The sequence below is a fragment of the Lissotriton vulgaris genome, chromosome 3_2 (genome assembly GCF_964263255.1).
Source record: "Lissotriton vulgaris chromosome 3_2, aLisVul1.2, whole genome shotgun sequence".
Classification (NCBI taxonomy): domain Eukaryota; kingdom Metazoa; phylum Chordata; class Amphibia; order Caudata; family Salamandridae; genus Lissotriton; species Lissotriton vulgaris.
The window spans coordinates 126,720,858-126,743,877 of record NC_141690.1 but is presented as its reverse complement, the minus strand read 5'-3'; positions in this window follow the sequence as shown (position 1 = coordinate 126,743,877).

Sequence of the window (23,020 nt, the reverse complement as noted above, 5' to 3'; positions counted from 1 at the left end):
GCCGCTTACATAAACCAAAAAGAGTTGCCCCACTGAAGCAGTCACACACGAGGGGGTTAGCCACACAGCTGCCACAGGCGGTTGCAACACAGCGCTCCTGTCACGCTTCCTCTTGTGAAGCCAAACGCGTTTCGAGTTTAACAACCCTTGATCACTGGCAGGCAATTCATTTCAATAGTGCACGGACTAAGCAGATCGTTTGCAGGACATCGTTTATTTCAATTCACAAGCCCCACCCATGTGGGCGTTCACAGATTGCATGGCTTGCTGGTTATAGTAGTCCCTCAAGGTTAAGCCAGGCTTGAGTCCCGTTAAGACACCCCAGTGGGTCACTGCCGTGTCCGTAATGTTCAAGGCACCATTGATGTTGGAATAAAAACTAAAATAGTTCCAAAGCGATAGACAGGTTTGCTGCAGAGCGGCCAATATCTACCTGTGGCTCCGGTCCCCCTCGTTTCATGACAAGTCCAAAAGTACAGGGCTTGAGAATCCATCATACACGGCGGCGGGACTGCTTCGCGGCCGGACGAGCCGCTTACATAAACCAAAAAGAGTTGCCCCACTGAAGCAGTCACACACGAGGGGGTTAGCCACACAGCTGCCACAGGCGGTTGCAACACAGCGCTCCTGTCACGCTTCCTCTTGTGAAGCCAAACGCGTTTCAAGTTTAACAACCCTTGATCACTGGCAGGCAATTCATTTCAATAGTGCACGGACTAAGCAGATCGTTTGCAGGACATCATTTATTTCAATTCACAAGCCCCACCCATGTGGGCGTTCACAGATTGCATGGCTTGCTGGTTATAGTAGTCCCTCAATGTTAAGCCAGGCTTGAGTCCCGTTAAGACACCCCAGTGGGTCACTGCCGTGTCCGTAATGTTCAAGGCACCATTGATGCTGGAATAAAAACTAAAATAGTTCCAAAGCGATAGACAGGTTTGCTGCAGAGCGGCCAATATCTACCTGTGGCTCCGGTCCCCCTCGTTTCATGACAAGTCCAAAAGTACAGGGCTTGAGAATCCACCATCCACGGCGTCGGGACTGCTTCGCAGCCGGACGAGCCGCTTACATAAACCAAAAAGAGTTGCCCCACTGAAGCAGTCACACACGAGGGGGTTAGCCACACAGCTGCCACAGGCGGTTGCAACACAGCGCTCCTGTCACGCTTCCTCTTGTGAAGCCAAACGCGTTTCGAGTTTAACAACCCTTGATCACTGGCAGGCAATTCATTTCAATAGTGCACGGACTAAGCAGATCGTTTGCAGGACATCATTTATTTCAACTCACAAGCCCCACCCATGTGGGCGTTCACAGATTGCATGGCTTGCTGGTTATAGTAGTCCCTCAATGTTAAGCCAGGCTTGAGTCCCGTTAAGACACCCCAGTGGGTCACTGCCGTGTCCGTAATGTTCAAGGCACCATTGATGTTGGAATAAAAACTAAAATAGTTCCAAAGCGATAGACAGGTTTGCTGCAGAGCGGCCAATATCTACCTGTGGCTCCGGTCCCCCTCATTTCATGACAAGTCCAAAAGTACAGGGCTTGAGAATCCACCATCCACGGCGGCGGGACTGCTTCGCGGCCGGACGAGCCGCTTACATAAACCAAAAAGAGTTGCCCCACTGAAGCAGTCACACACGAGGGGGTTAGCCACACAGCTGCCACAGGCGGTTGCAATACAGCGCTCCTGTCACGCTTCCTCTTGTGAAGCCAAACGCGTTTCGAGTTTAACAACCCTTGATCACTGGCAGGCAATTCATTTCAATAGTGCATGGACTAAGCAGATCGTTTGCAGGACATCATTTATTTCAATTCACAAGCCCCACCCATGTGGGCGTTCACAGATTGCATGGCTTGCTGGTTATAGTAGTCCCTCAATGTTAAGCCAGGCTTGAGTCCCGTTAAGACACCCCAGTGGGTCACTGCCGTGTCCGTAATGTTCAAGGCACCATTGATGTTGGAATAAAAACTAAAATAGTTCCAAAGCGATAGACAGGTTTGCTGCAGAGCGGCCAATATCTACCTGTGGCTCCGGTCCCCCTCGTTTCATGACAAGTCCAAAAGTACAGGGCTTGAGAATCCACCATCCACGGCGGCGGGACTGCTTCGCGGCCGGACGAGCCGCTTACATAAACCAAAAAGAGTTGCCCCACTGAAGCAGTCACACACGAGGGGGTTAGCCACACAGCTGCCACAGGCGGTTGCAACACAGCGCTCCTGTCACGCTTCCTCTTGTGAAGCCAAACGCGTTTCGAGTTTAACAACCCTTGATCACTGGCAGGCAATTCATTTCAATAGTGCATGGACTAAGCAGATCGTTTGCAGGACATCATTTATTTCAATTCACAAGCCCCACCCATGTGGGCGTTCACAGATTGCATGGCTTGCTGGTTATAGTAGTCCCTCAATGTTAAGCCAGGCTTGAGTCCCGTTAAGACACCCCAGTGGGTCACTGCCGTGTCCGTAATGTTCAAGGCACCATTGATGTTGGAATAAAAACTAAAATAGTTCCAAAGCGATAGACAGGTTTGCTGCAGAGCGGCCAATATCTACCTGTGGCCCCGGTCCCCCTCATTTCATGACAAGTCCAAAAGTACAGGGCTTGAGAATCCACCATCCACGGCGGCGGGACTGCTTCGCGGCCGGACGAGCCGCTTACATAAACCAAAAAGAGTTGCCCCACTGAAGCAGTCACACACGAGGGGGTTAGCCACACAGCTGCCACAGGCGGTTGCAACACAGCGCTCCTGTCACGCTTCCTCTTGTGAAGCCAAACGCGTTTCGAGTTTAACAACCCTTGATCACTGGCAGGCAATTCATTTCAATAGTGCACGGACTAAGCAGATCGTTTGCAGGACATCATTTATTTCAATTCACAAGCCCCACCCATGTGGGCGTTCACAGATTGCATGGCTTGCTGGTTATAGTAGTCCCTCAATGTTAAGCCAGGCTTGAGTCCCGTTAAGACACCCCAGTGGGTCACTGCCGTGTCCGTAATGTTCAAGGCACCATTGATGTTGGAATAAAAACTAAAATAGTTCCAAAGCGATAGACAGGTTTGCTGCAGAGCGGCCAATATCTACCTGTGGCTCCGGTCCCCCTCGTTTCATGACAAGTCCAAAAGTACAGGGCTTGAGAATCCACCATCCACGGCGGCGGGACTGCTTCGCGGCCGGACGAGCCGCTTACATAAACCAAAAAGAGTTGCCCCACTGAAGCAGTCACACACGAGGGGGTTAGCCACACAGCTGCCACAGGCGGTTGCAACACAGCGCTCCTGTCACGCTTCCTCTTGTGAAGCCAAACGCGTTTCGAGTTTAACAACCCTTGATCACTGGCAGGCAATTCATTTCAATAGTGCACGGACTAAGCAGATCGTTTGCAGGACATCATTTATTTCAATTCACAAGCCCCACCCATGTGGGCGTTCACAGATTGCATGGCTTGCTGGTTATAGTAGTCCCTCAATGTTAAGCCAGGCTTGAGTCCCGTTAAGACACCCCAGTGGGTCACTGCCGTGTCCGTAATGTTCAAGGCACCATTGATGTTGGAATAAAAACTAAAATAGTTCCAAAGCGATAGACAGGTTTGCTGCAGAGCGGCCAATATCTACCTGTGGCTCCGGTCCCCCTCGTTTCATGACAAGTCCAAAAGTACAGGGCTTGAGAATCCACCATCCACGGCGGCGGGACTGCTTGGCGGCCGGACGAGCCGCTTACATAAACCAAAAAGAGTTGCCCCACTGAAGCAGTCACACACGAGGGGGTTAGCCAAACAGCTGCCACAGGCGGTTGCAACACAGCGCTCCTGTCACGCTTCCTCTTGTGAAGCCAAACGCGTTTCGAATTTAACAACCCTTGATCACTGGCAGGCAATTCATTTCAATAGTGCACGGACTAAGCAGATCGTTTGCAGGACATCATTTATTTCAACTCACAAGCCCCACCCATGTGGGCGTTCACAGATTGCAATGCTTGCTGGTTATAGTAGTCCCTCAATGTTAAGCCAGGCTTGAGTCCTGTTAAGACACCCCAGTGGGTCACTGCCGTGTCCGTAATGTTCAAGGCACCATTGATGTTGGAATAAAAACTAAAATAGTTCCAAAGCGATAGACAGGTTTGCTGCAGAGCGGCCAATATCTACCTGTGGCTCCGGTCCCCCTCGTTTCATGACAAGTCCAAAAGTACAGGGCTTGAGAATCCACCATCCACGGCGGCGGGACTGCTTCGCGGCCGGACGAGCCGCTTACATAAACCAAAAAGAGTTGCCCCACTGAAGCAGTCACACACGAGGGGGTTAGCCACACAGCTGCCACAGGCGGTTGCAACACAGCGCTCCTGTCACGCTTCCTCTTGTGAAGCCAAACGCGTTTCGAGTTTAACAACCCTTGATCACTGGCAGGCAATTCATTTCAATAGTGCACGGACTAAGCAGATCGTTTGCAGGACATCATTTATTTCAATTCACAAGCCCCACCCATGTGGGCGTTCACAGATTGCATGGCTTGCTGGTTATAGTAGTCCCTCAAGGTTAAGCCAGGCTTGAGTCCCGTTAAGACACCCCAGTGGGTCACTGCCGTGTCCGTAATGTTCAAGGCACCATTGATGTTGGAATAAAAACTAAAATAGTTCCAAAGCGATAGACAGGTTTGCTGCAGAGCGGCCAATATCTACCTGTGGCTCCGGTCCCCCTCGTTTCATGACAAGTCCAAAAGTACAGGGCTTGAGAATCCATCATACACGGCGGCGGGACTGCTTCGCGGCCGGACGAGCCGCTTACATAAACCAAAAAGAGTTGCCCCACTGAAGCAGTCACACACGAGGGGGTTAGCCACACAGCTGCCACAGGTGGTTGCAACACAGCGCTCCTGTCACGCTTCCTCTTGTGAAGCCAAACGCGTTTCAAGTTTAACAACCCTTGATCACTGGCAGGCAATTAATTTCAATAGTGCACGGACTAAGCAGATCGTTTGCAGGACATCATTTATTTCAATTCACAAGCCCCACCCATGTGGGTGTTCACAGATTGCATGGCTTGCTGGTTATAGTAGTCCCTCAATGTTAAGCCAGGCTTGAGTCCCGTTAAGACACCCCAGTGGGTCACTGCCGTGTCCGTAATGTTCAAGGCACCATTGATGTTGGAATAAAAACTAAAATAGTTCCAAAGCGATAGACAGGTTTGCTGCAGAGCGGCCAATATCTACCTGTGGCTCCGGTCCCCCTCGTTTCATGACAAGTCCAAAAGTACAGGGCTTGAGAATCCACCATCCACGGCGGCGGGACTGCTTCGCGGCCGGACGAGCCGCTTACATAAACCAAAAAGAGTTGCCCCACTGAAGCAGTCACACACGAGGGGGTTAGCCACACAGCTGCCACAGGCGGTTGCAACACAGCGCTCCTGTCACGCTTCCTCTTGTGAAGCCAAACGCGTTTCGAGTTTAACAACCCTTGATCACTGGCAGGCAATTCATTTCAATAGTGCATGGACTAAGCAGATCGTTTGCAGGACATCATTTATTTCAATTCACAAGCCCCACCCATGTGGGCGTTCACAGATTGCATGGCTTGCTGGTTATAGTAGTCCCTCAATGTTAAGCCAGGCTTGAGTCCCGTTAAGACACCCCAGTGGGTCACTGCCGTGTCCGTAATGTTCAAGGCACCATTGATGTTGGAATAAAAACTAAAATAGTTCCAAAGCGATAGACAGGTTTGCTGCAGAGCGGCCAATATCTACCTGTGGCCCCGGTCCCCCTCATTTCATGACAAGTCCAAAAGTACAGGGCTTGAGAATCCACCATCCACGGCGGCGGGACTGCTTCGCGGCCGGACGAGCCGCTTACATAAACCAAAAAGAGTTGCCCCACTGAAGCAGTCACACACGAGGGGGTTAGCCACACAGCTGCCACAGGCGGTTGCAACACAGCGCTCCTGTCACGCTTCCTCTTGTGAAGCCAAACGCGTTTCGAGTTTAACAACCCTTGATCACTGGCAGGCAATTCATTTCAATAGTGCACGGACTAAGCAGATCGTTTGCAGGACATCATTTATTTCAATTCACAAGCCCCACCCATGTGGGCGTTCACAGATTGCATGGCTTGCTGGTTATAGTAGTCCCTCAATGTTAAGCCAGGCTTGAGTCCCGTTAAGACACCCCAGTGGGTCACTGCCGTGTCCGTAATGTTCAAGGCACCATTGATGTTGGAATAAAAACTAAAATAGTTCCAAAGCGATAGACAGGTTTGCTGCAGAGCGGCCAATATCTACCTGTGGCTCCGGTCCCCCTCGTTTCATGACAAGTCCAAAAGTACAGGGCTTGAGAATCCACCATCCACGGCGGCGGGACTGCTTCGCGGCCGGACGAGCCGCTTACATAAACCAAAAAGAGTTGCCCCACTGAAGCAGTCACACACGAGGGGGTTAGCCACACAGCTGCCACAGGCGGTTGCAACACAGCGCTCCTGTCACGCTTCCTCTTGTGAAGCCAAACGCGTTTCGAGTTTAACAACCCTTGATCACTGGCAGGCAATTCATTTCAATAGTGCACGGACTAAGCAGATCGTTTGCAGGACATCATTTATTTCAACTCACAAGCCCCACCCATGTGGGCGTTCACAGATTGCAATGCTTGCTGGTTATAGTAGTCCCTCAATGTTAAGCCAGGCTTGAGTCCTGTTAAGACACCCCAGTGGGTCACTGCCGTGTCCGTAATGTTCAAGGCACCATTGATGTTGGAATAAAAACTAAAATAGTTCCAAAGCGATAGACAGGTTTGCTGCAGAGCGGCCAATATCTACCTGTGGCTCCGGTCCCCCTCGTTTCATGACAAGTCCAAAAGTACAGGGCTTGAGAATCCACCATCCACGGCGGCGGGACTGCTTCGCGGCCGGACGAGCCGCTTACATAAACCAAAAAGAGTTGCCCCACTGAAGCAGTCACACACGAGGGGGTTAGCCACACAGCTGCCACAGGCGGTTGCAACACAGCGCTCCTGTCACGCTTCCTCTTGTGAAGCCAAACGCGTTTCGAGTTTAACAACCCTTGATCACTGGCAGGCAATTCATTTCAATAGTGCACGGACTAAGCAGATCGTTTGCAGGACATCATTTATTTCAATTCACAAGCCCCACCCATGTGGGCGTTCACAGATTGCATGGCTTGCTGGTTATAGTAGTCCCTCAAGGTTAAGCCAGGCTTGAGTCCCGTTAAGACACCCCAGTGGGTCACTGCCGTGTCCGTAATGTTCAAGGCACCATTGATGTTGGAATAAAAACTAAAATAGTTCCAAAGCGATAGACAGGTTTGCTGCAGAGCGGCCAATATCTACCTGTGGCTCCGGTCCCCCTCGTTTCATGACAAGTCCAAAAGTACAGGGCTTGAGAATCCATCATACACGGCGGCGGGACTGCTTCGCGGCCGGACGAGCCGCTTACATAAACCAAAAAGAGTTGCCCCACTGAAGCAGTCACACACGAGGGGGTTAGCCACACAGCTGCCACAGGCGGTTGCAACACAGCGCTCCTGTCACGCTTCCTCTTGTGAAGCCAAACGCGTTTCAAGTTTAACAACCCTTGATCACTGGCAGGCAATTAATTTCAATAGTGCACGGACTAAGCAGATCGTTTGCAGGACATCATTTATTTCAATTCACAAGCCCCACCCATGTGGGCGTTCACAGATTGCATGGCTTGCTGGTTATAGTAGTTCAATTTTCAATTTGTACCTTACCCCCCTGATCCGCTCCCTCCGGGGAAGGAATGTCACTGCATTTAACTATGCAGATGACATTCAGCTCATCTTCAATCTTGACTCCTCGCAGGATGCGGCTCAGGACTTCCAGTCTACCCTCTGTCATATCAGCAATTGGATGGGCACTCACCATCTCAAACTCAATCCCGACAAGACGGAGCTTGTTCTTGTCGGAGGCCCATCCAACCCCTGGAACTCCACCTTCTGGCCCCCTGCCCTTGGCCCCTCCCCCCGCCCTGCTGACAAGGTCAAAAGCTTGGGGGTCTACATTTCTCATGATCTCTCCATGCAACATCAGGTCAGTGCTACAGTGTCTTCCTGCTTCCACCAGCTCAGAAAAATTCGCAAAATTGCCCATTTTCTGACCACCGAAGCCCTCACCCTGACGTTGCTGGCATTAGTCATCTCTCGGGTTGACTATGCCAATGCCTTGTACGCAGGTATCCCGCAATACCAAATCAAAAGACTTCAGATGATACAGAATCAGGCAGCACGCCTCATTTACCACCAACCCAAACATCACCACGTCCGTCCTTTACTTAAAGCCCTGCACTGGCTTCCTGTTTCAGAGCGTTGTCAATTTAAACTAGGCTGCTTGACCCACAAATCCCTGGCCGGCATCGGCCCCTCTTTCATCTCGTCGCTTCTGCACCCGTACGTCCCTTCCAGACCCCTTCGATCTTCCCACCATGCTCTCCTTCAGACGCCCAGGTTCAGACGCAAAAAGCACGGAGGCCTCAGATTTTCTTTTCTGGCCCCCTCACTCTGGAACTCTCTCCCCCCGGAACTTAGACTTTCCCCCTCTTACCCTCACTTCAGGTCTCTCCTAAAGACTCACCTCTTCCGCGGTGCTTACACATAAGCTCCCTTGCCCTCCCTTCTTTGTCTCCTCCTGATTTAGTGAACAGCGCCAAGAAACCGACCGGTGTATGTTGCGCTTTACAAATTGTTTTTACATTACATTTTACATTACATAGTAGTCCCTCAATGTTAAGCCAGGCTTGAGTCCCGTTAAGACACCCCAGTGGGTCACTGCCGTGTCCGTAATGTTCAAGGCACCATTGATGTTGGAATAAAAACTAAAATAGTTCCAAAGCGATAGACAGGTTTGCTGCAGAGCGGCCAATATCTACCTGTGGCTCCGGTCCCCCTCGTTTCATGACAAGTCCAAAAGTACAGGGCTTGAGAATCCACCATCCACGGCGGCGGGACTGCTTCGCGGCCGGACGAGCCGCTTACATAAACCAAAAAGAGTTGCCCCACTGAAGCAGTCACACACGAGGGGGTTAGCCACACAGCTGCCACAGGCGGTTGCAACACAGCGCTCCTGTCACGCTTCCTCTTGTGAAGCCAAACGCGTTTCGAGTTTAACAACCCTTGATCACGGGCAGGCAATTCATTTCAATAGTGCACGGACTAAGCAGATCGTTTGCAGGACATCATTTATTTCAATTCACAAGCCCCACCCATGTGGGCGTTCACAGATTGCATGGCTTGCTGGTTATAGTAGTCCCTCAATGTTAAGGCAGGCTTGAGTCCCGTTAAGACACCCCAGTGGGTCACTGCCGTGTCCGTAATGTTCAAGGCACCATTGATGTTGGAATAAAAACTAAAATAGTTCCAAAGCGATAGACAGGTTTGCTGCAGAGCGGCCAATATCTACCTGTGGCTCCGGTCCCCCTCGTTTCATGACAAGTCCAAAAGTACAGGGCTTGAGAATCCACCATCCACGGCGGCGGGACTGCTTCGCGGCCGGACGAGCCGCTTACATAAACCAAAAAGAGATGCCCCACTGAAGCAGTCACACACGAGGGGGTTAGCCACACAGCTGCCACAGGCGGTTGCAACACAGCGCTCCTGTCACGCTTCCTCTTGTGAAGCCAAACGCGTTTCGAGTTTAACAACCCTTGATCACTGGCAGGCAATTCATTTCAATAGTGCACGGACTAAGCAGATCGTTTGCAGGACATCATTTATTTCAATTCACAAGCCCCACCCATGTGGGCGTTCACAGATTGCATGGCTTGCTGGTTATAGTAGTCCCTCAATGTTAAGCCAGGCTTGAGTCCCGTTAAGACACCCCAGTGGGTCACTGCCGTGTCCGTAATGTTCAAGGCACCATTGATGTTGGAATAAAAACTAAAATAGTTCCAAAGCGATAGACAGGTTTGCTGCAGAGCGGCCAATATCTACCTGTGGCTCCGGTCCCCCTCGTTTCATGACAAGTCCAAAAGTACAGGGCTTGAGAATCCACCATCCACGGCGGCGGGACTGCTTCGCGGCCGGACGAGCCGCTTACATAAACCAAAAAGAGTTGCCCCACTGAAGCAGTCACACACGAGGGGGTTAGCCACACAGCTGCCACAGGCGGTTGCAACACAGCGCTCCTGTCACGCTTCCTCTTGTGAAGCCAAACGCGTTTCGAGTTTAACAACCCTTGATCACTGGCAGGCAATTCATTTCAATAGTGCACGGACTAAGCAGATCGTTTGCAGGACATCATTTATTTCAATTCACAAGCCCCACCCATGTGGGCGTTCACAGATTGCATGGCTTGCTGGTTATAGTAGTCCCTCAATGTTAAGCCAGGCTTGAGTCCCTTTAAGACACCCCAGTGGGTCACTGCCGTGTCCGTAATGTTCAAGGCACCATTGATGTTGGAATAAAAACTAAAATAGTTCCAAAGCGATAGACAGGTTTGCTGCAGAGCGGCCAATATCTACCTGTGGCTCCGGTCCCCCTCGTTTCATGACAAGTCCAAAAGTACAGGGCTTGAGAATCCACCATCCACGGCGGCGGGACTGCTTCGCGGCCGGACGAGCCGCTTACATAAACCAAAAAGAGTTGCCCCACTGAAGCAGTCACACACGAGGGGGTTAGCCACACAGCTGCCACAGGCGGTTGCAACACAGCGCTCCTGTCACGCTTCCTCTTGTGAAGCCAAACGCGTTTCGAGTTTAACAACCCTTGATCACTGGCAGGCAATTCATTTCAATAGTGCACGGACTAAGCAGATCGTTTGCAGGACATCATTTATTTCAATTCACAAGCCCCACCCATGTGGGCGTTCACAGATTGCATGGCTTGCTGGTTATAGTAGTCCCTCAATGTTAAGCCAGGCTTGAGTCCCGTTAAGACACCCCAGTGGGTCACTGCCGTGTCCGTAATGTTCAAGGCACCATTGATGTTGGAATAAAAACTAAAATAGTTCCAAAGCGATAGACAGGTTTGCTGCAGAGCGGCCAATATCTACCTGTGGCTCCGGTCCCCCTCGTTTCATGACAAGTCCAAAAGTACAGGGCTTGAGAATCCACCATCCACGGCGGCGGGACTGCTTCGCGGCCGGACGAGCCGCTTACATAAACCAAAAAGAGTTGCCCCACTGAAGCAGTCACACACGAGGGGGTTAGCCACACAGCTGCCACAGGCGGTTGCAACACAGCGCTCCTGTCACGCTTCCTCTTGTGAAGCCAAACGCGTTTCGAGTAACTCGAAACGCGTTTGGCTTCACAAGAGGAAGCGTGACAGGAGCGCTGTGTTGCAACCGCCTGTGGCAGCTGTGTGGCTAACCCCCTCGTGTGTGACTGCTTTTTTCGCCGCTTTATTTTAGTGCGAGACCGGGTGCGCGCACCCTTCTATCGCGTACAGGACCTGACACTCCCATGTGAAGTCATGTGACTTCTAAGCAACACTTCTAATTGGTTCTTGGTAGTTTCTATTCTGCAATTTACACGCAGCACTCCACCCACTACCATCACTTTCTTTTCTACTCTCAAGAGACAACAACCTCGAACATCTTCCCGAAGACTTCGGTACAATGGCTACCGTTCCGCATTCATCTTCCGAATCTGATGAAAATGAGCGACCACCTTTGACAAAAAAAACGGAGGCCACGCTATTACCATCAGAAGTAATCAACACATCTTCCGGTGGACGACCTGTATCTCCATCGAGTGCTGAGATGGACTTGAGACCATATCTGGCGAACGTGCACATGAAATGCACGAACTGTGGAGAACTTCTTGTATACGGAGAGCAAAGCTTTACTCTAATTAAACAAATAATTGAGAGTCATAAATGCTCCAAGAAAAGTTAAATTTCTTCACTTTATTTGGATAGTATGACATACTGAAAAATGTCGTCGCAACTTTAAGAAATCAAAAGCATCATAACACTTGTTTCCAAAAAAAATAAATAAATAAAGTTCTTTTCAGAACTAACTCTTTGTACCAAAACAAGCTTGAAGAGCATAGTAGCTGATATTTTCTCGCCGCTTTCTTATAGTGCGCGACCGGGTGCGCGCACCCACCTATCGCGTTGAGACGCGCATTTGCAGTCATGTGACTTGAAAACAACACTTCCAATTGGTTCTTACTAGTTTCTATTCTGCAATTTACACGGAACACTCCACTCACTTCCCTAGAAAACCAGTTTATCGTAAAACTTTTAAAGCCTCCTCTTATGAAATATTCGACATCAATCACATAGCAGAGTACTAAATAGCACTATATACACTCCGTCCCTTAATTATAAGAGACGTATTGCTATGTAAAAGCAACTTTTGTTTTCCAAGATAATGTAAAATGCTGAGCCTATTACATAATTTTTTTTCACATATATGTTACTAGTCTCCTTCGAGTACTAACACCGTAGAAAATACCACCAATAGCGGTGATATTTTTTACACCGAGAACGGGCGATTTCTATCGCTTACAGCCCTTACAATTATAAAGTTTCATTTCCTAAGTCTCTGATCTCCAACTGTGCAACGTAGGTCCCCTGTGTGTCGCAATAAGGTCCATAAACAAAAACTACAGAGCCAGCATTATAAACATACACAGCACCACAAAACGACAAGAGCCACCATGCTAATATATATGCTTAATATAATAAACCTCTGAGAATAAATACATATTTCCGTGGCAGCCCATAACACAAATGTGGCGTCCTCTGACTCTGCTCCATTACCAAACACCGTAACTCCCTGCCCCCCTCACTTTTCACTAAACTCCGCACTCCACCCCAGCCGAACCCCCTATTACAAACCCCCAACCTACCCTCCCTGCCCAAACCCACCATGAACCTCAAACCGTCCCTAGAAAACTTATAAGACACAGGATTACTAAAACTCAAAGAATACGCAACAGGCACATAATGTAAATAGTACATAAAGGCACATATTTTTTCCAAAATACTATTTAAAAACATGTTCTATTTTTAATAAATCTATCATGCATCTGACCCTCTAGAACTGCTTTCAAAACGTAAACTATAAACCTCTACTTTTCATTTTCAAACCATACACTTTCTTCTGACCCTCTAGAACTGCTTTTAAAACATGAACTATAAACCTCTACTTTTCATTTTCAAACCATACACTTTCAATTACATTATTTTTTTTACACAATTCATGTAATGTTACAAACCTTTTCTAAAATACACCAGTCCGTATCATTTATAAGGATTTATTTTCAGTCTTCATCAGTGACACTTTCTTCACATATAATAGAAATCACTGTAACTTTTTAAACGACAATGCTAACACGGTAAAAATAACCCTTCATTTGCTTTCCTTTAAGAATGCACACTATGTACCCCACGCATGCGTTTCTTAATCTTTGTATTTGGCAGCGAATACCGACCTTGAATCGGAAGACATGAACAAGACCGCCATTGTCACATTTAAAACTGAACGTTGCATCTGCTCACACACATATCTTTCACTAAGCTAACATTCACAGAAAACAGCATTGATGTAAAAAAAAATTGACCTTGCTTTACAACTCCCTCAAATCACTCCCTTATTTTTTAACGCATCCTCCAGTTCAAAAAAAGCTACTTTTTTAATAACCACTAAGCAATATATAAGTGACTAAACTCTTAGAAAATGTATCAAGTCATTCTGCTTCTCTCCACTGCATAGCCGGCGACCTAATTCTGTGGAGTTGCTATACAACCAGCGGTGCTGCGCCGTTTCCTTTACCATCTTGGGAAATTCAAAATGGATGTCCCTCCTGCCTTCGCAAACGAGCCGGGCCACTTAGAACTATTTCGCCAGAGGATGCTTGTCTACTACGGCATCTTACCACTCTCGACTTTGAATGCATCATATCGATTATCATTTCGATATTCGTATTTCACCTGTGTGCAGCCTGTATTTCATTGCCTGAGCTGTGATTTCACGTGGGCCCTGGATTTATGTCTCTGCAATTTGGTACCTCCTGAACCGAATTACAATCACCTCATGAATCCGTTACTTGATCATGAACAGCTTTGTTACAACGGAGGGTTTATGGCCTTTGCAGCGATACAAGGAGTTCTGGGTCATTGGAATATATTCGCAGCGGCGCAAGATTTCCTAACAGAGAGCTACATCGAAAACACACCGAGCTGCCCAATGATGGTAAAAGACGCTCCAATAATGACAGATCATGAATGCTCCTTTGATCTTCTCAATTGGATGGCTGACATGTTTTCAGATGATAACAGTGATTTCATGTTAGAGGCACTTGCTGCATACTTTGCCTACACAATGGACAATTAACTCTTTCCTAACAGCGAGCTACATCGAAAACCCACCGACCTGCACTCTGATGGTAAAAGAGGCTCCGATTATAAGAGATTATCAGTACTGCTTTACTCTTGTCCATTGGATAGCTGACATAATTTCAAATGATAAAACTGATTTCCTGTTACAAGCAGAAACTACCTATTTTGCCTAAACAATGCTTCAATAACTCTCAAACAACCCATTGACGTCCTCATTTCCTTTTGGTTTTCTATATTCTTCACGTTATTTTCCATATTTTCTTTTGAAGAACAGACCTATTTGCTTTACTAACAATGGACATTATGATTTCGTGTTGTTTGACAGCTGATTCATAAAGTAATGATGTATAACCACTTGCATTTTCATATATTGTTCCTAAACTGAAAGGCCACAAACCTTCTTCCATTTATTAAAATATAATATACTTCCTTATAAGACTGTACAATGTTTGTTTCCAACTATATTCATTTTTCTTCAACTATAGCGTTTGTATTCCATGTACTACTGACAATACCAATTACTGTGTTTTTTGCAATTTCTGTACTCAGATTACATACTGATTTGCCTTTAAAATAGTACATTTCTAAATAAACATTTCAAATATTCACGGTTTCTCTTTTAATCCATAATCTCAACTGAAATGATTTCATATTGAAAAACTATTCATGGGTTCCACATAACCTTAACTGTAGACACTGAGGACCTTATTTATGAAGACCTTCCGCCGCCGGGGCCTCATTTTTTAAAATGGGAAAAAGTAACGCACCGGTGGCGCAACGCCTTCATAAATAAAGTCCTGAATGTTTTCTTTTCTCGACCTCACTAACTGATACTAGAACCTGCAAGCCAATTACGGCCCGTGAACTCTTTCTTAGTAGGTCGCGCACCGTAAACACAGTTATACCACTGTTAACATTTTTATTTTTACTGTTACTAAGCACCGACACAGTTCCGCTTTACTCAGAGTTAATCACTGCTCCCACGCTTCTACAGGCCAGACGCTATGTCGTATTTCTCTCCTTAACCCCCTTTTCATCTCCACAATAACAAACAGTTGTCCTCCAGCCACCAGAGAACAGACTCAGATGCAGAGGCACCAAAGAGTGAACCCATCACCAACTGCTATCTCCGGCTGTTTCCATGGTAACACCTCATTCTGCACCTTGCTGAAGGCAGAGGTCAAAAGTTCATGTCTCAATGTTCTACAGCTAACTAATAACACTATTTTCCCTCCAGAAACACCTGCCAATCCACAACTCTGTTACATGTCTTGTTTTTTCACACCCAATAGTACTTTTCGTTTAACATAAACATTAACATGCAACGTACTGTTCAATCTCCACTTCTTACAATCAACCAATCATTTTTATTTTTTAAACCACACCCAGCCTCTTCCTTTTTCTTTATTTAGAATTTCAACTTCTAACTACCATTCCACTTCCAGAACCGATCGGAGGACGACTACAAATCCCTTGAAAATGAAGGTCTGGCTAATAGGACACAGTTATATTCACTGGAGTGAAAAATATGCAGTAAGCAGACGAATTTGCAACCTCAGCTTACCAAATGTACACATAACATGGATTTCCAAAAGAGGATTGAAATGTCACCAATTGATTCCATTGGTGAAAACTTTTAGGCATCTCCCAGAACCAGACCTTATAATTGTGCACTGTGGTGGGAACGATCTAGGCACAATCACTGGGGTAGGTCTGGAAATGCTTCTAAAAGACACCTTTCGACAATTGATGACACTTTTTCCTCGATCTGCCTTGGTATATTCCAATATATTCCAAAGACAGAAATGGAATTGGCCCAATCACCATTGTGCACAATTTGAGAAAGCAAGGAGACATGTAAATAAATCTGTTTCTGCGTTCCTCAGAGATTATAGCATGGGTTCTATTTACCACAACAACTTGCGCTACCACATGCAAGACGTCTATAGGAGAGACGGTGTTCATTTCACGAATGAGGGAAACAGAATCTTCCTCTGCAACATCAGGCTCTGCATCGGTACTTACTTATAAATGCAGAAAACACTCAATTAACACAAGGGCTCTTTTCAGAGCCACCTTATATCTAAGCACTCAAACTTCTGATTTACCTCCATTTTCACACTCTTGTAAATAGGTGTGCGCGACCGGGTGCGCGCACCCCGTATTTTTTTTTCGGGGAAAAATTATATCTTTTCGCGTTTAAGGGCCTTACTGCACACCCTGAGAAAACCTACGCAGGAAGACAATCTCTACCTTCTCCCCTTTCCATGTTTCAACGCTTTGAAATGAACAATATATTTACTCGCAGTGACAAAATGGCGGACAAAACTTCCTGATTTCCTTCGAATCGAACGTTAACAGACGTCACGCAGCAAAAAAAAAATTCCGCTCACGCGCAGCCGCTTGAGTGCGCGCCTATAGATATATCATTGACTTTAACTTTAATTTTCTCAACAACTACTGAACGGATTTACACCATTCCAAAAAAAGCGTAATCTGCGAGCCGGACTGTACAGTTTTGCCAAATTTCTTATAAATCCATTCACCCGTTCGACCTGTAGCCGAGTCTAAAGGTCCTATGGAAAATAACATGGAGAAAACACGTTTTGGGACACCCCTTTTATCTCAGCCCCCACTTGACCAATCCCCCCTAAACTTTTAGGGAAGGAGCGCAGCAGACTGAGCCATCTTCTTTGAGAAATTCGCTAAGATTCTTCAACCAGGGCCAAAGTTATTCCAAATAGAATGTTGAGGATTTCCTATGGAAACTAGGTCCTAACTATAACTACCTACTGGCGACCGCCAGTAGGTAATATAAAGAAAAGTCCTGTCTTGTCTCTCCCTGCTCAAATTTGTAAAAGACAGACTACAGCATTCTCCTAGTCAGCACCATACATCTTAAATTCAATCTTATGAACAATAATTGTGCAAATATGCATATTAAAACAGAGCAGAATAAAAAAGATCATAGTAATGGTTTAAAAATATATCGAAAGCATATTCATTACAAAATGCAAAAAATAAAATACGACTCTACCAACATCCTGAATAATGGTCAATATGGTAATACGAGGAACTATGGGCAAGTGCCCAAAATGAATGATCTTAATCATTACTGCTCTCTGAAGAAATAGCGCTACAACTCAGCACGACTAGGAAAAATGGAATGCCAAAAATAGACAATGACATCCTCTTTAAACATAACTAACCTACAGATGTTTGCTTGGAAATCTGTATGGAGCATATGAGATACATGTAATATAACAGTCCATTCAACAGCAAATTGTTCAACAATATATATATATATATATATATATATTACCTACTGGCGATAGCCAGTAGGTATATATAGTTAGGATTTTTTTCCTATGGGATTTTTGAAAATTCTATGTCGAATAACTTTGGCTTATGAGGACAGAATTGGCTGAAATTTTCAGGAAAATGGAACATTTTGTTTCTGAGCAGCCCCTGAAAATTTGGGGGGTTTTCGTCAAGGGGGGGCCGAGAAAAAAGGGGGGTCCCAAAACGTGTTTTTCCCATGCAATTTTCAATAGGGCGGTTGGCCTCACTTTTAGCCTGAACGGCTGAATGGATTTACACCAAACTTTGCAAAATTGTAGGGACTGGTAGCCCGATGTGCCTTTGCTATGTCTCAAGATATAGGCTCCAGTGGTTTTTACGAAAATTAACTTTGAAAAATATAAATTGGGCTACATTGGGCTATATATATGTTGGAGCCCAAATGTAGCCCAATGTAGCCCAATGTAGCCCAATGTAGCCCAAAGATGGCCACCAGAGACAAAAAACCAAATGTAGCCCAAATATCAGCCAGATGTAGCCCAACTATAGCCCAATGACAGATTGTCCCAGAGTGTTCTAAAGAACAACTAGAGTGCTAACAGTCCTACTTATTACAAAGGTATGGCACACCTGAAGCCATCTTGATTGGAATAAAGTGGTAACTCTTAAAACATTTAATTTAAAAAGGAACAAAATGAGGGGGTTCATTTTGCCATAGAAAGTATGATTAGCGAATATATGACGAAATCCCGCATACCATCAGTCCGCAAAAAAAATCCTGCATGTACTATTAGGCCGCAAATTAAAATAACGAAAACTTTTAGAACGAATATGCCTTTAGCATACACTAAACAACTAAACTACCCTAAACCCTAAAACACTACCCCCAGCATGACCCTACACTACACAAACACTACAACACTACCCTAAACCCTAAAACACTACCCCCAGCATGACCCTACACTACACAAACACTACAACACTACCCTAAACCCTAAAACACTACCCCCAGCATGACCCTACACTACACAAACACTACAACACTACCCTAAACCCTAAAACACTACCCCCAGCATGACCCTACACTACACAAACACTACAACACTACCCTAAACCCTAAAACACTACCCCCAGCATGACCCTACACTACGCAAACACTACAACACTACCCAAAACCCTAAAACACTACACCCCAGCATGACCCTACACTACGCAAACACTACAACACTACCCTAAACCCTAAAACACTACCCCCAGCATGACCCTACACTACGCAAACACTACAACACAACCCTAAACCCTAAAACACTACCCCCAGCATGACCCTACACTACGCAAACACTACAACACAACCCTAAACCCTAAAACACTACCCCCAGCATGACCCTACACTACGCAAACACTACAACACTAACCTAAATCCTAAAACACTACCCCCAGCATGACCCTACACTACGCAAACACTACAACACTACCCAAAACCCTACAACACTACACCCCAGCATGACCCTACACTACGCAAACACTACAACACTACCCTAAACCCTAAAACACTACCCCCAGCATGACCCTACACTACGCAAACACTACAACACTACCCAAAACCCTAAAACACTACACCCCAGCATGACCCTACACTACGCAAACACTACAACACTACCCTAAACCCTAAAACACTACCCCCAGCATGATCCTACACTACGCAAACACTACAACACTACCCTAAACCCTAAAACACTACCCCCAGCATGACCCTACACTACGCAAACACTACAACACTACCCTAAACCCTAAAACACTACCCCCAGCATGACCCTACACTACGCAAACACTACAACACTACCCTAAACCCTAAAACACTACCCTCAGCATGACCCTACACTACGCAAACACTACAACACTACCCAAAACCCTAAAACACTACCCCCCAGCATGACCCTACACTACGCAAACACTACAACACTACCCAAAACCCTAAAACACTACCCCCAGCATGACCCTACACTACGCAAACACTACAACACTACCCTAAATCCTAAAACACTACCCCCAGCATGACCCTACACTACGCAAACACTACAACACTACCCAAAACCCTAAAACACTACACCCCAGCATGACCCTACACTACGCAAACACTACAACACTACCCTAAACCCTAAAACACTACCCCCAGCATGACCCTACACTACGCAAACACTACAACACTACCCAAAACCCTAAAACACTACACCCCAGCATGACCCTACACTACGCAAACACTACAACACTACCCTAAACCCTAAAACACTACCCCCAGCATGACCCTACACTACGCAAACACTACAACACTACCCTAAACCCTAAAACACTACCCCCAGCATGACCCTACACTACGCAAACACTACAACACTACCCTAAACCCTAAAACACTACCCCCAGCATGACCCTACACTACGCAAACACTACAACACTACCCTAAACCCTAAAACACTACCCTCAGCATGACCCTACACTACGCAAACACTACAACACTACCCAAAACCCTAAAACACTACCCCCAGCATGACCCTACACTACGCAAACACTACAACACTACCCAAAACCCTAAAACACTACCCCCCAGCATGACCCTACACTACGCAAACACTACAACACTACCCAAAACCCTAAAACACTACCCCCAGCATGACCCTACACTACGCAAACACTACAACACTACCCAAAACCCTAAAACACTACCCCCAGCATGACCCTACACTACGCAAACACTACAACACTACCCAAAACCCTAAAACACTACACCCCAGCATGACCCTACACTACGCAAACACTACAACACTACCCAAAACCCTAAAACACTACCCCCAGCATGACCCTACACTACGCAAACACTACAACACTACCCAAAACCCTAAAACACTACCCCCAGCATGACCCTACACTACGCAAACACTACAACACTACCCTAAACCCTAAAACACTACGCCCAGCATGACCCTACACTACGCAAACACTACACTACCCTAAACCCTAAAACACTAGCCCCAGCATGACCCTACACTACGCAAACACTACAACACAACCCTACACCCTAAAACACTACCCCCAGCATGACCCTACACTACGCAAACACTACAACACTACCCTGAACCCTAAAACACTACCCCCAGCATGACCCTACACTACGCAAACACTACAACACAACCCTAAACCCTAAAACACTACCCCCAGCATGACCCTACACTAAACAACCACCACAACTCTACACTACACTAACACTACACTACACTACACAACACTACACTACACTACACAATCACTAACCCACGAAAAAATTAACACAAACCCACTTACCTCTCTCGTCATCGTGGTTTTCACAACGCAAATGCATTTACCATACATGCCTTTAAAACGTAATTCTTTGTAAAGGCATGCGCGATAAATGCACATGCGTTTTGAAAAAATGCGGGATAATGGTATGCGAGCTCAATGACCTTGCGGGATAATGGTATGCGGACTGAAAGTCTGCGGGATAAAAAATGCGGGAAAATGGCTGCAAACCATGATTAGCAGCAGACTTCCCTGGTGAGCACTAGCTTTACTACAGTGATCTAATGAGCAACTAGAGTGCTAACATTCAGAATTTATGGCAAATGTGTGACACATCTGAATGCCTTCTTGATAGAACCAAAGTAAACAAGCATTGAAAATGCAATAGATCTCGCCCTCGTTTAAGTTAAAGCCATTCTGTTTGTAATGAGGTGGCTTTTTAGCTTTGCTTTTATTAGTGTTTTTAAAACTTTCATGTAAATAACATGCATATGTATGCATATATGTATATGTATGCATGCATTTATATTTATATAGATATGCAGATTACATATGTTTATATATGTATATTACCTACTGGCGATAGCCAGTGGGTATATATAGTTAGCATTTTTTCTCTATGGGATTTCTGAAAATTCTATGTCTAATAACCTTGGCGTTTGTGGACGGAATTGGCTGAAATTTTCAGGGAAATAGCACATTTTTTTTCTGAGCAGCCCCTGAAAATTTGGTGGGGTTTCGTCAAGGGGGGGCCGAGAACAAAGGGGGGTCCCAAAACGCGTTTTTCCCATTCATTTTTCCATAGGGCGGTTGGACTCACTTTTAGCTCGAACGGCTGAATAGATTTACATGAAACTTGGCAAAATTGTAGATATGGTTTGCCCGACGTGCCTTTGCTATGTCTCAATATATGTGCTCCAGTGGATTTTGAGAAATTAACGTTTAAAAAAATATATATATCTGTGACAGCGCTCCGGTTAGCGCCCCGGTTCGCGTACCTGACGCGTAACGGAACTTCGCGAAGTGAATCTGATTGGCTCTCCGGTGTCTGTCAACATTCTAAACAAACCGGAGCGGCCGCCATCTTGTCTCTCGGTACGATCGAGAGACAAGATGTGGTGAAAAACGAAGGGGGAAATGAAGGAAAGGGGGCAAGGTAGACCACTCCTGACCCCCTAGGATTGATGAGGGGGATATTAAAGTGCCCCGCGGGGCAAAAAATTTTGCGATTTTACGCCGTAGAGGCGCGTCCCGGTACGCGAACCGGGCAGCTCACCGGGCAGCTAACCGGGCAGCTAACCGGCAGCGTAGCTGTCAACATTGTAAACAGTCCGGAGCGGCCGCCATCTTGTCTCTCGGTAGGTTCGAGAGACAAGATGTGGTGAAAAAAGAAGGCGGAAATGAAGGAAAGGGGGCAAGGTAAACCCCTCCTGACCCCCTAGGATTTATGAGGGGGATATTAAAGTCCCCCGCGATTTTTCGCGGTAGAGGCGCTTCCCGGTACGCGAACCGGGCAGCTAACCGGCAGCGTAACGGGAGTCCGCCATCTTGTGTTTTTGGAGCGTCCGGTTCGCGTACCGGGTAGCGTCCCGGTAAGCGTAACAAGGGGAAAACCAAGAGAAACAGTAAAAAAAAAATTAAGGGAATAGATTTCCAGCAAACTTGGCAAAATTGTAGGGACTGTTTGTTTGATGTGCCTTTGCAAGGCCTCAAGATATGTGCACGTGTGGATTTTGTCTAATTAAGGTTAAAAAAAATATATATATCTGTAAGCGTGCTCCGGCACGCTTACGTTACGGGTTTTGTTTGCGCTGCAGAACCGATACGTCACGGTTATGCGACGCGTCATGAGGCGTCTCACGTGGCTACGTGATACGTCACGTAATAAAGAATATATTTTACAGCTATCGATATTAGCTTTTAAAAAACCAATGAAATTCACTGAAAAAAAACCATAGGTTATAGACCATATATAGTTAGGAATTTGCATTTACAAAACCTTGAAAATTCACTGAAAAAACCATAGGTTAGAGACCATATATAGTTAGCTGGACATTTTATTGACAAAAAACCAATGAAATTCCATATATAGTTAGTTGCACTAACTATATATC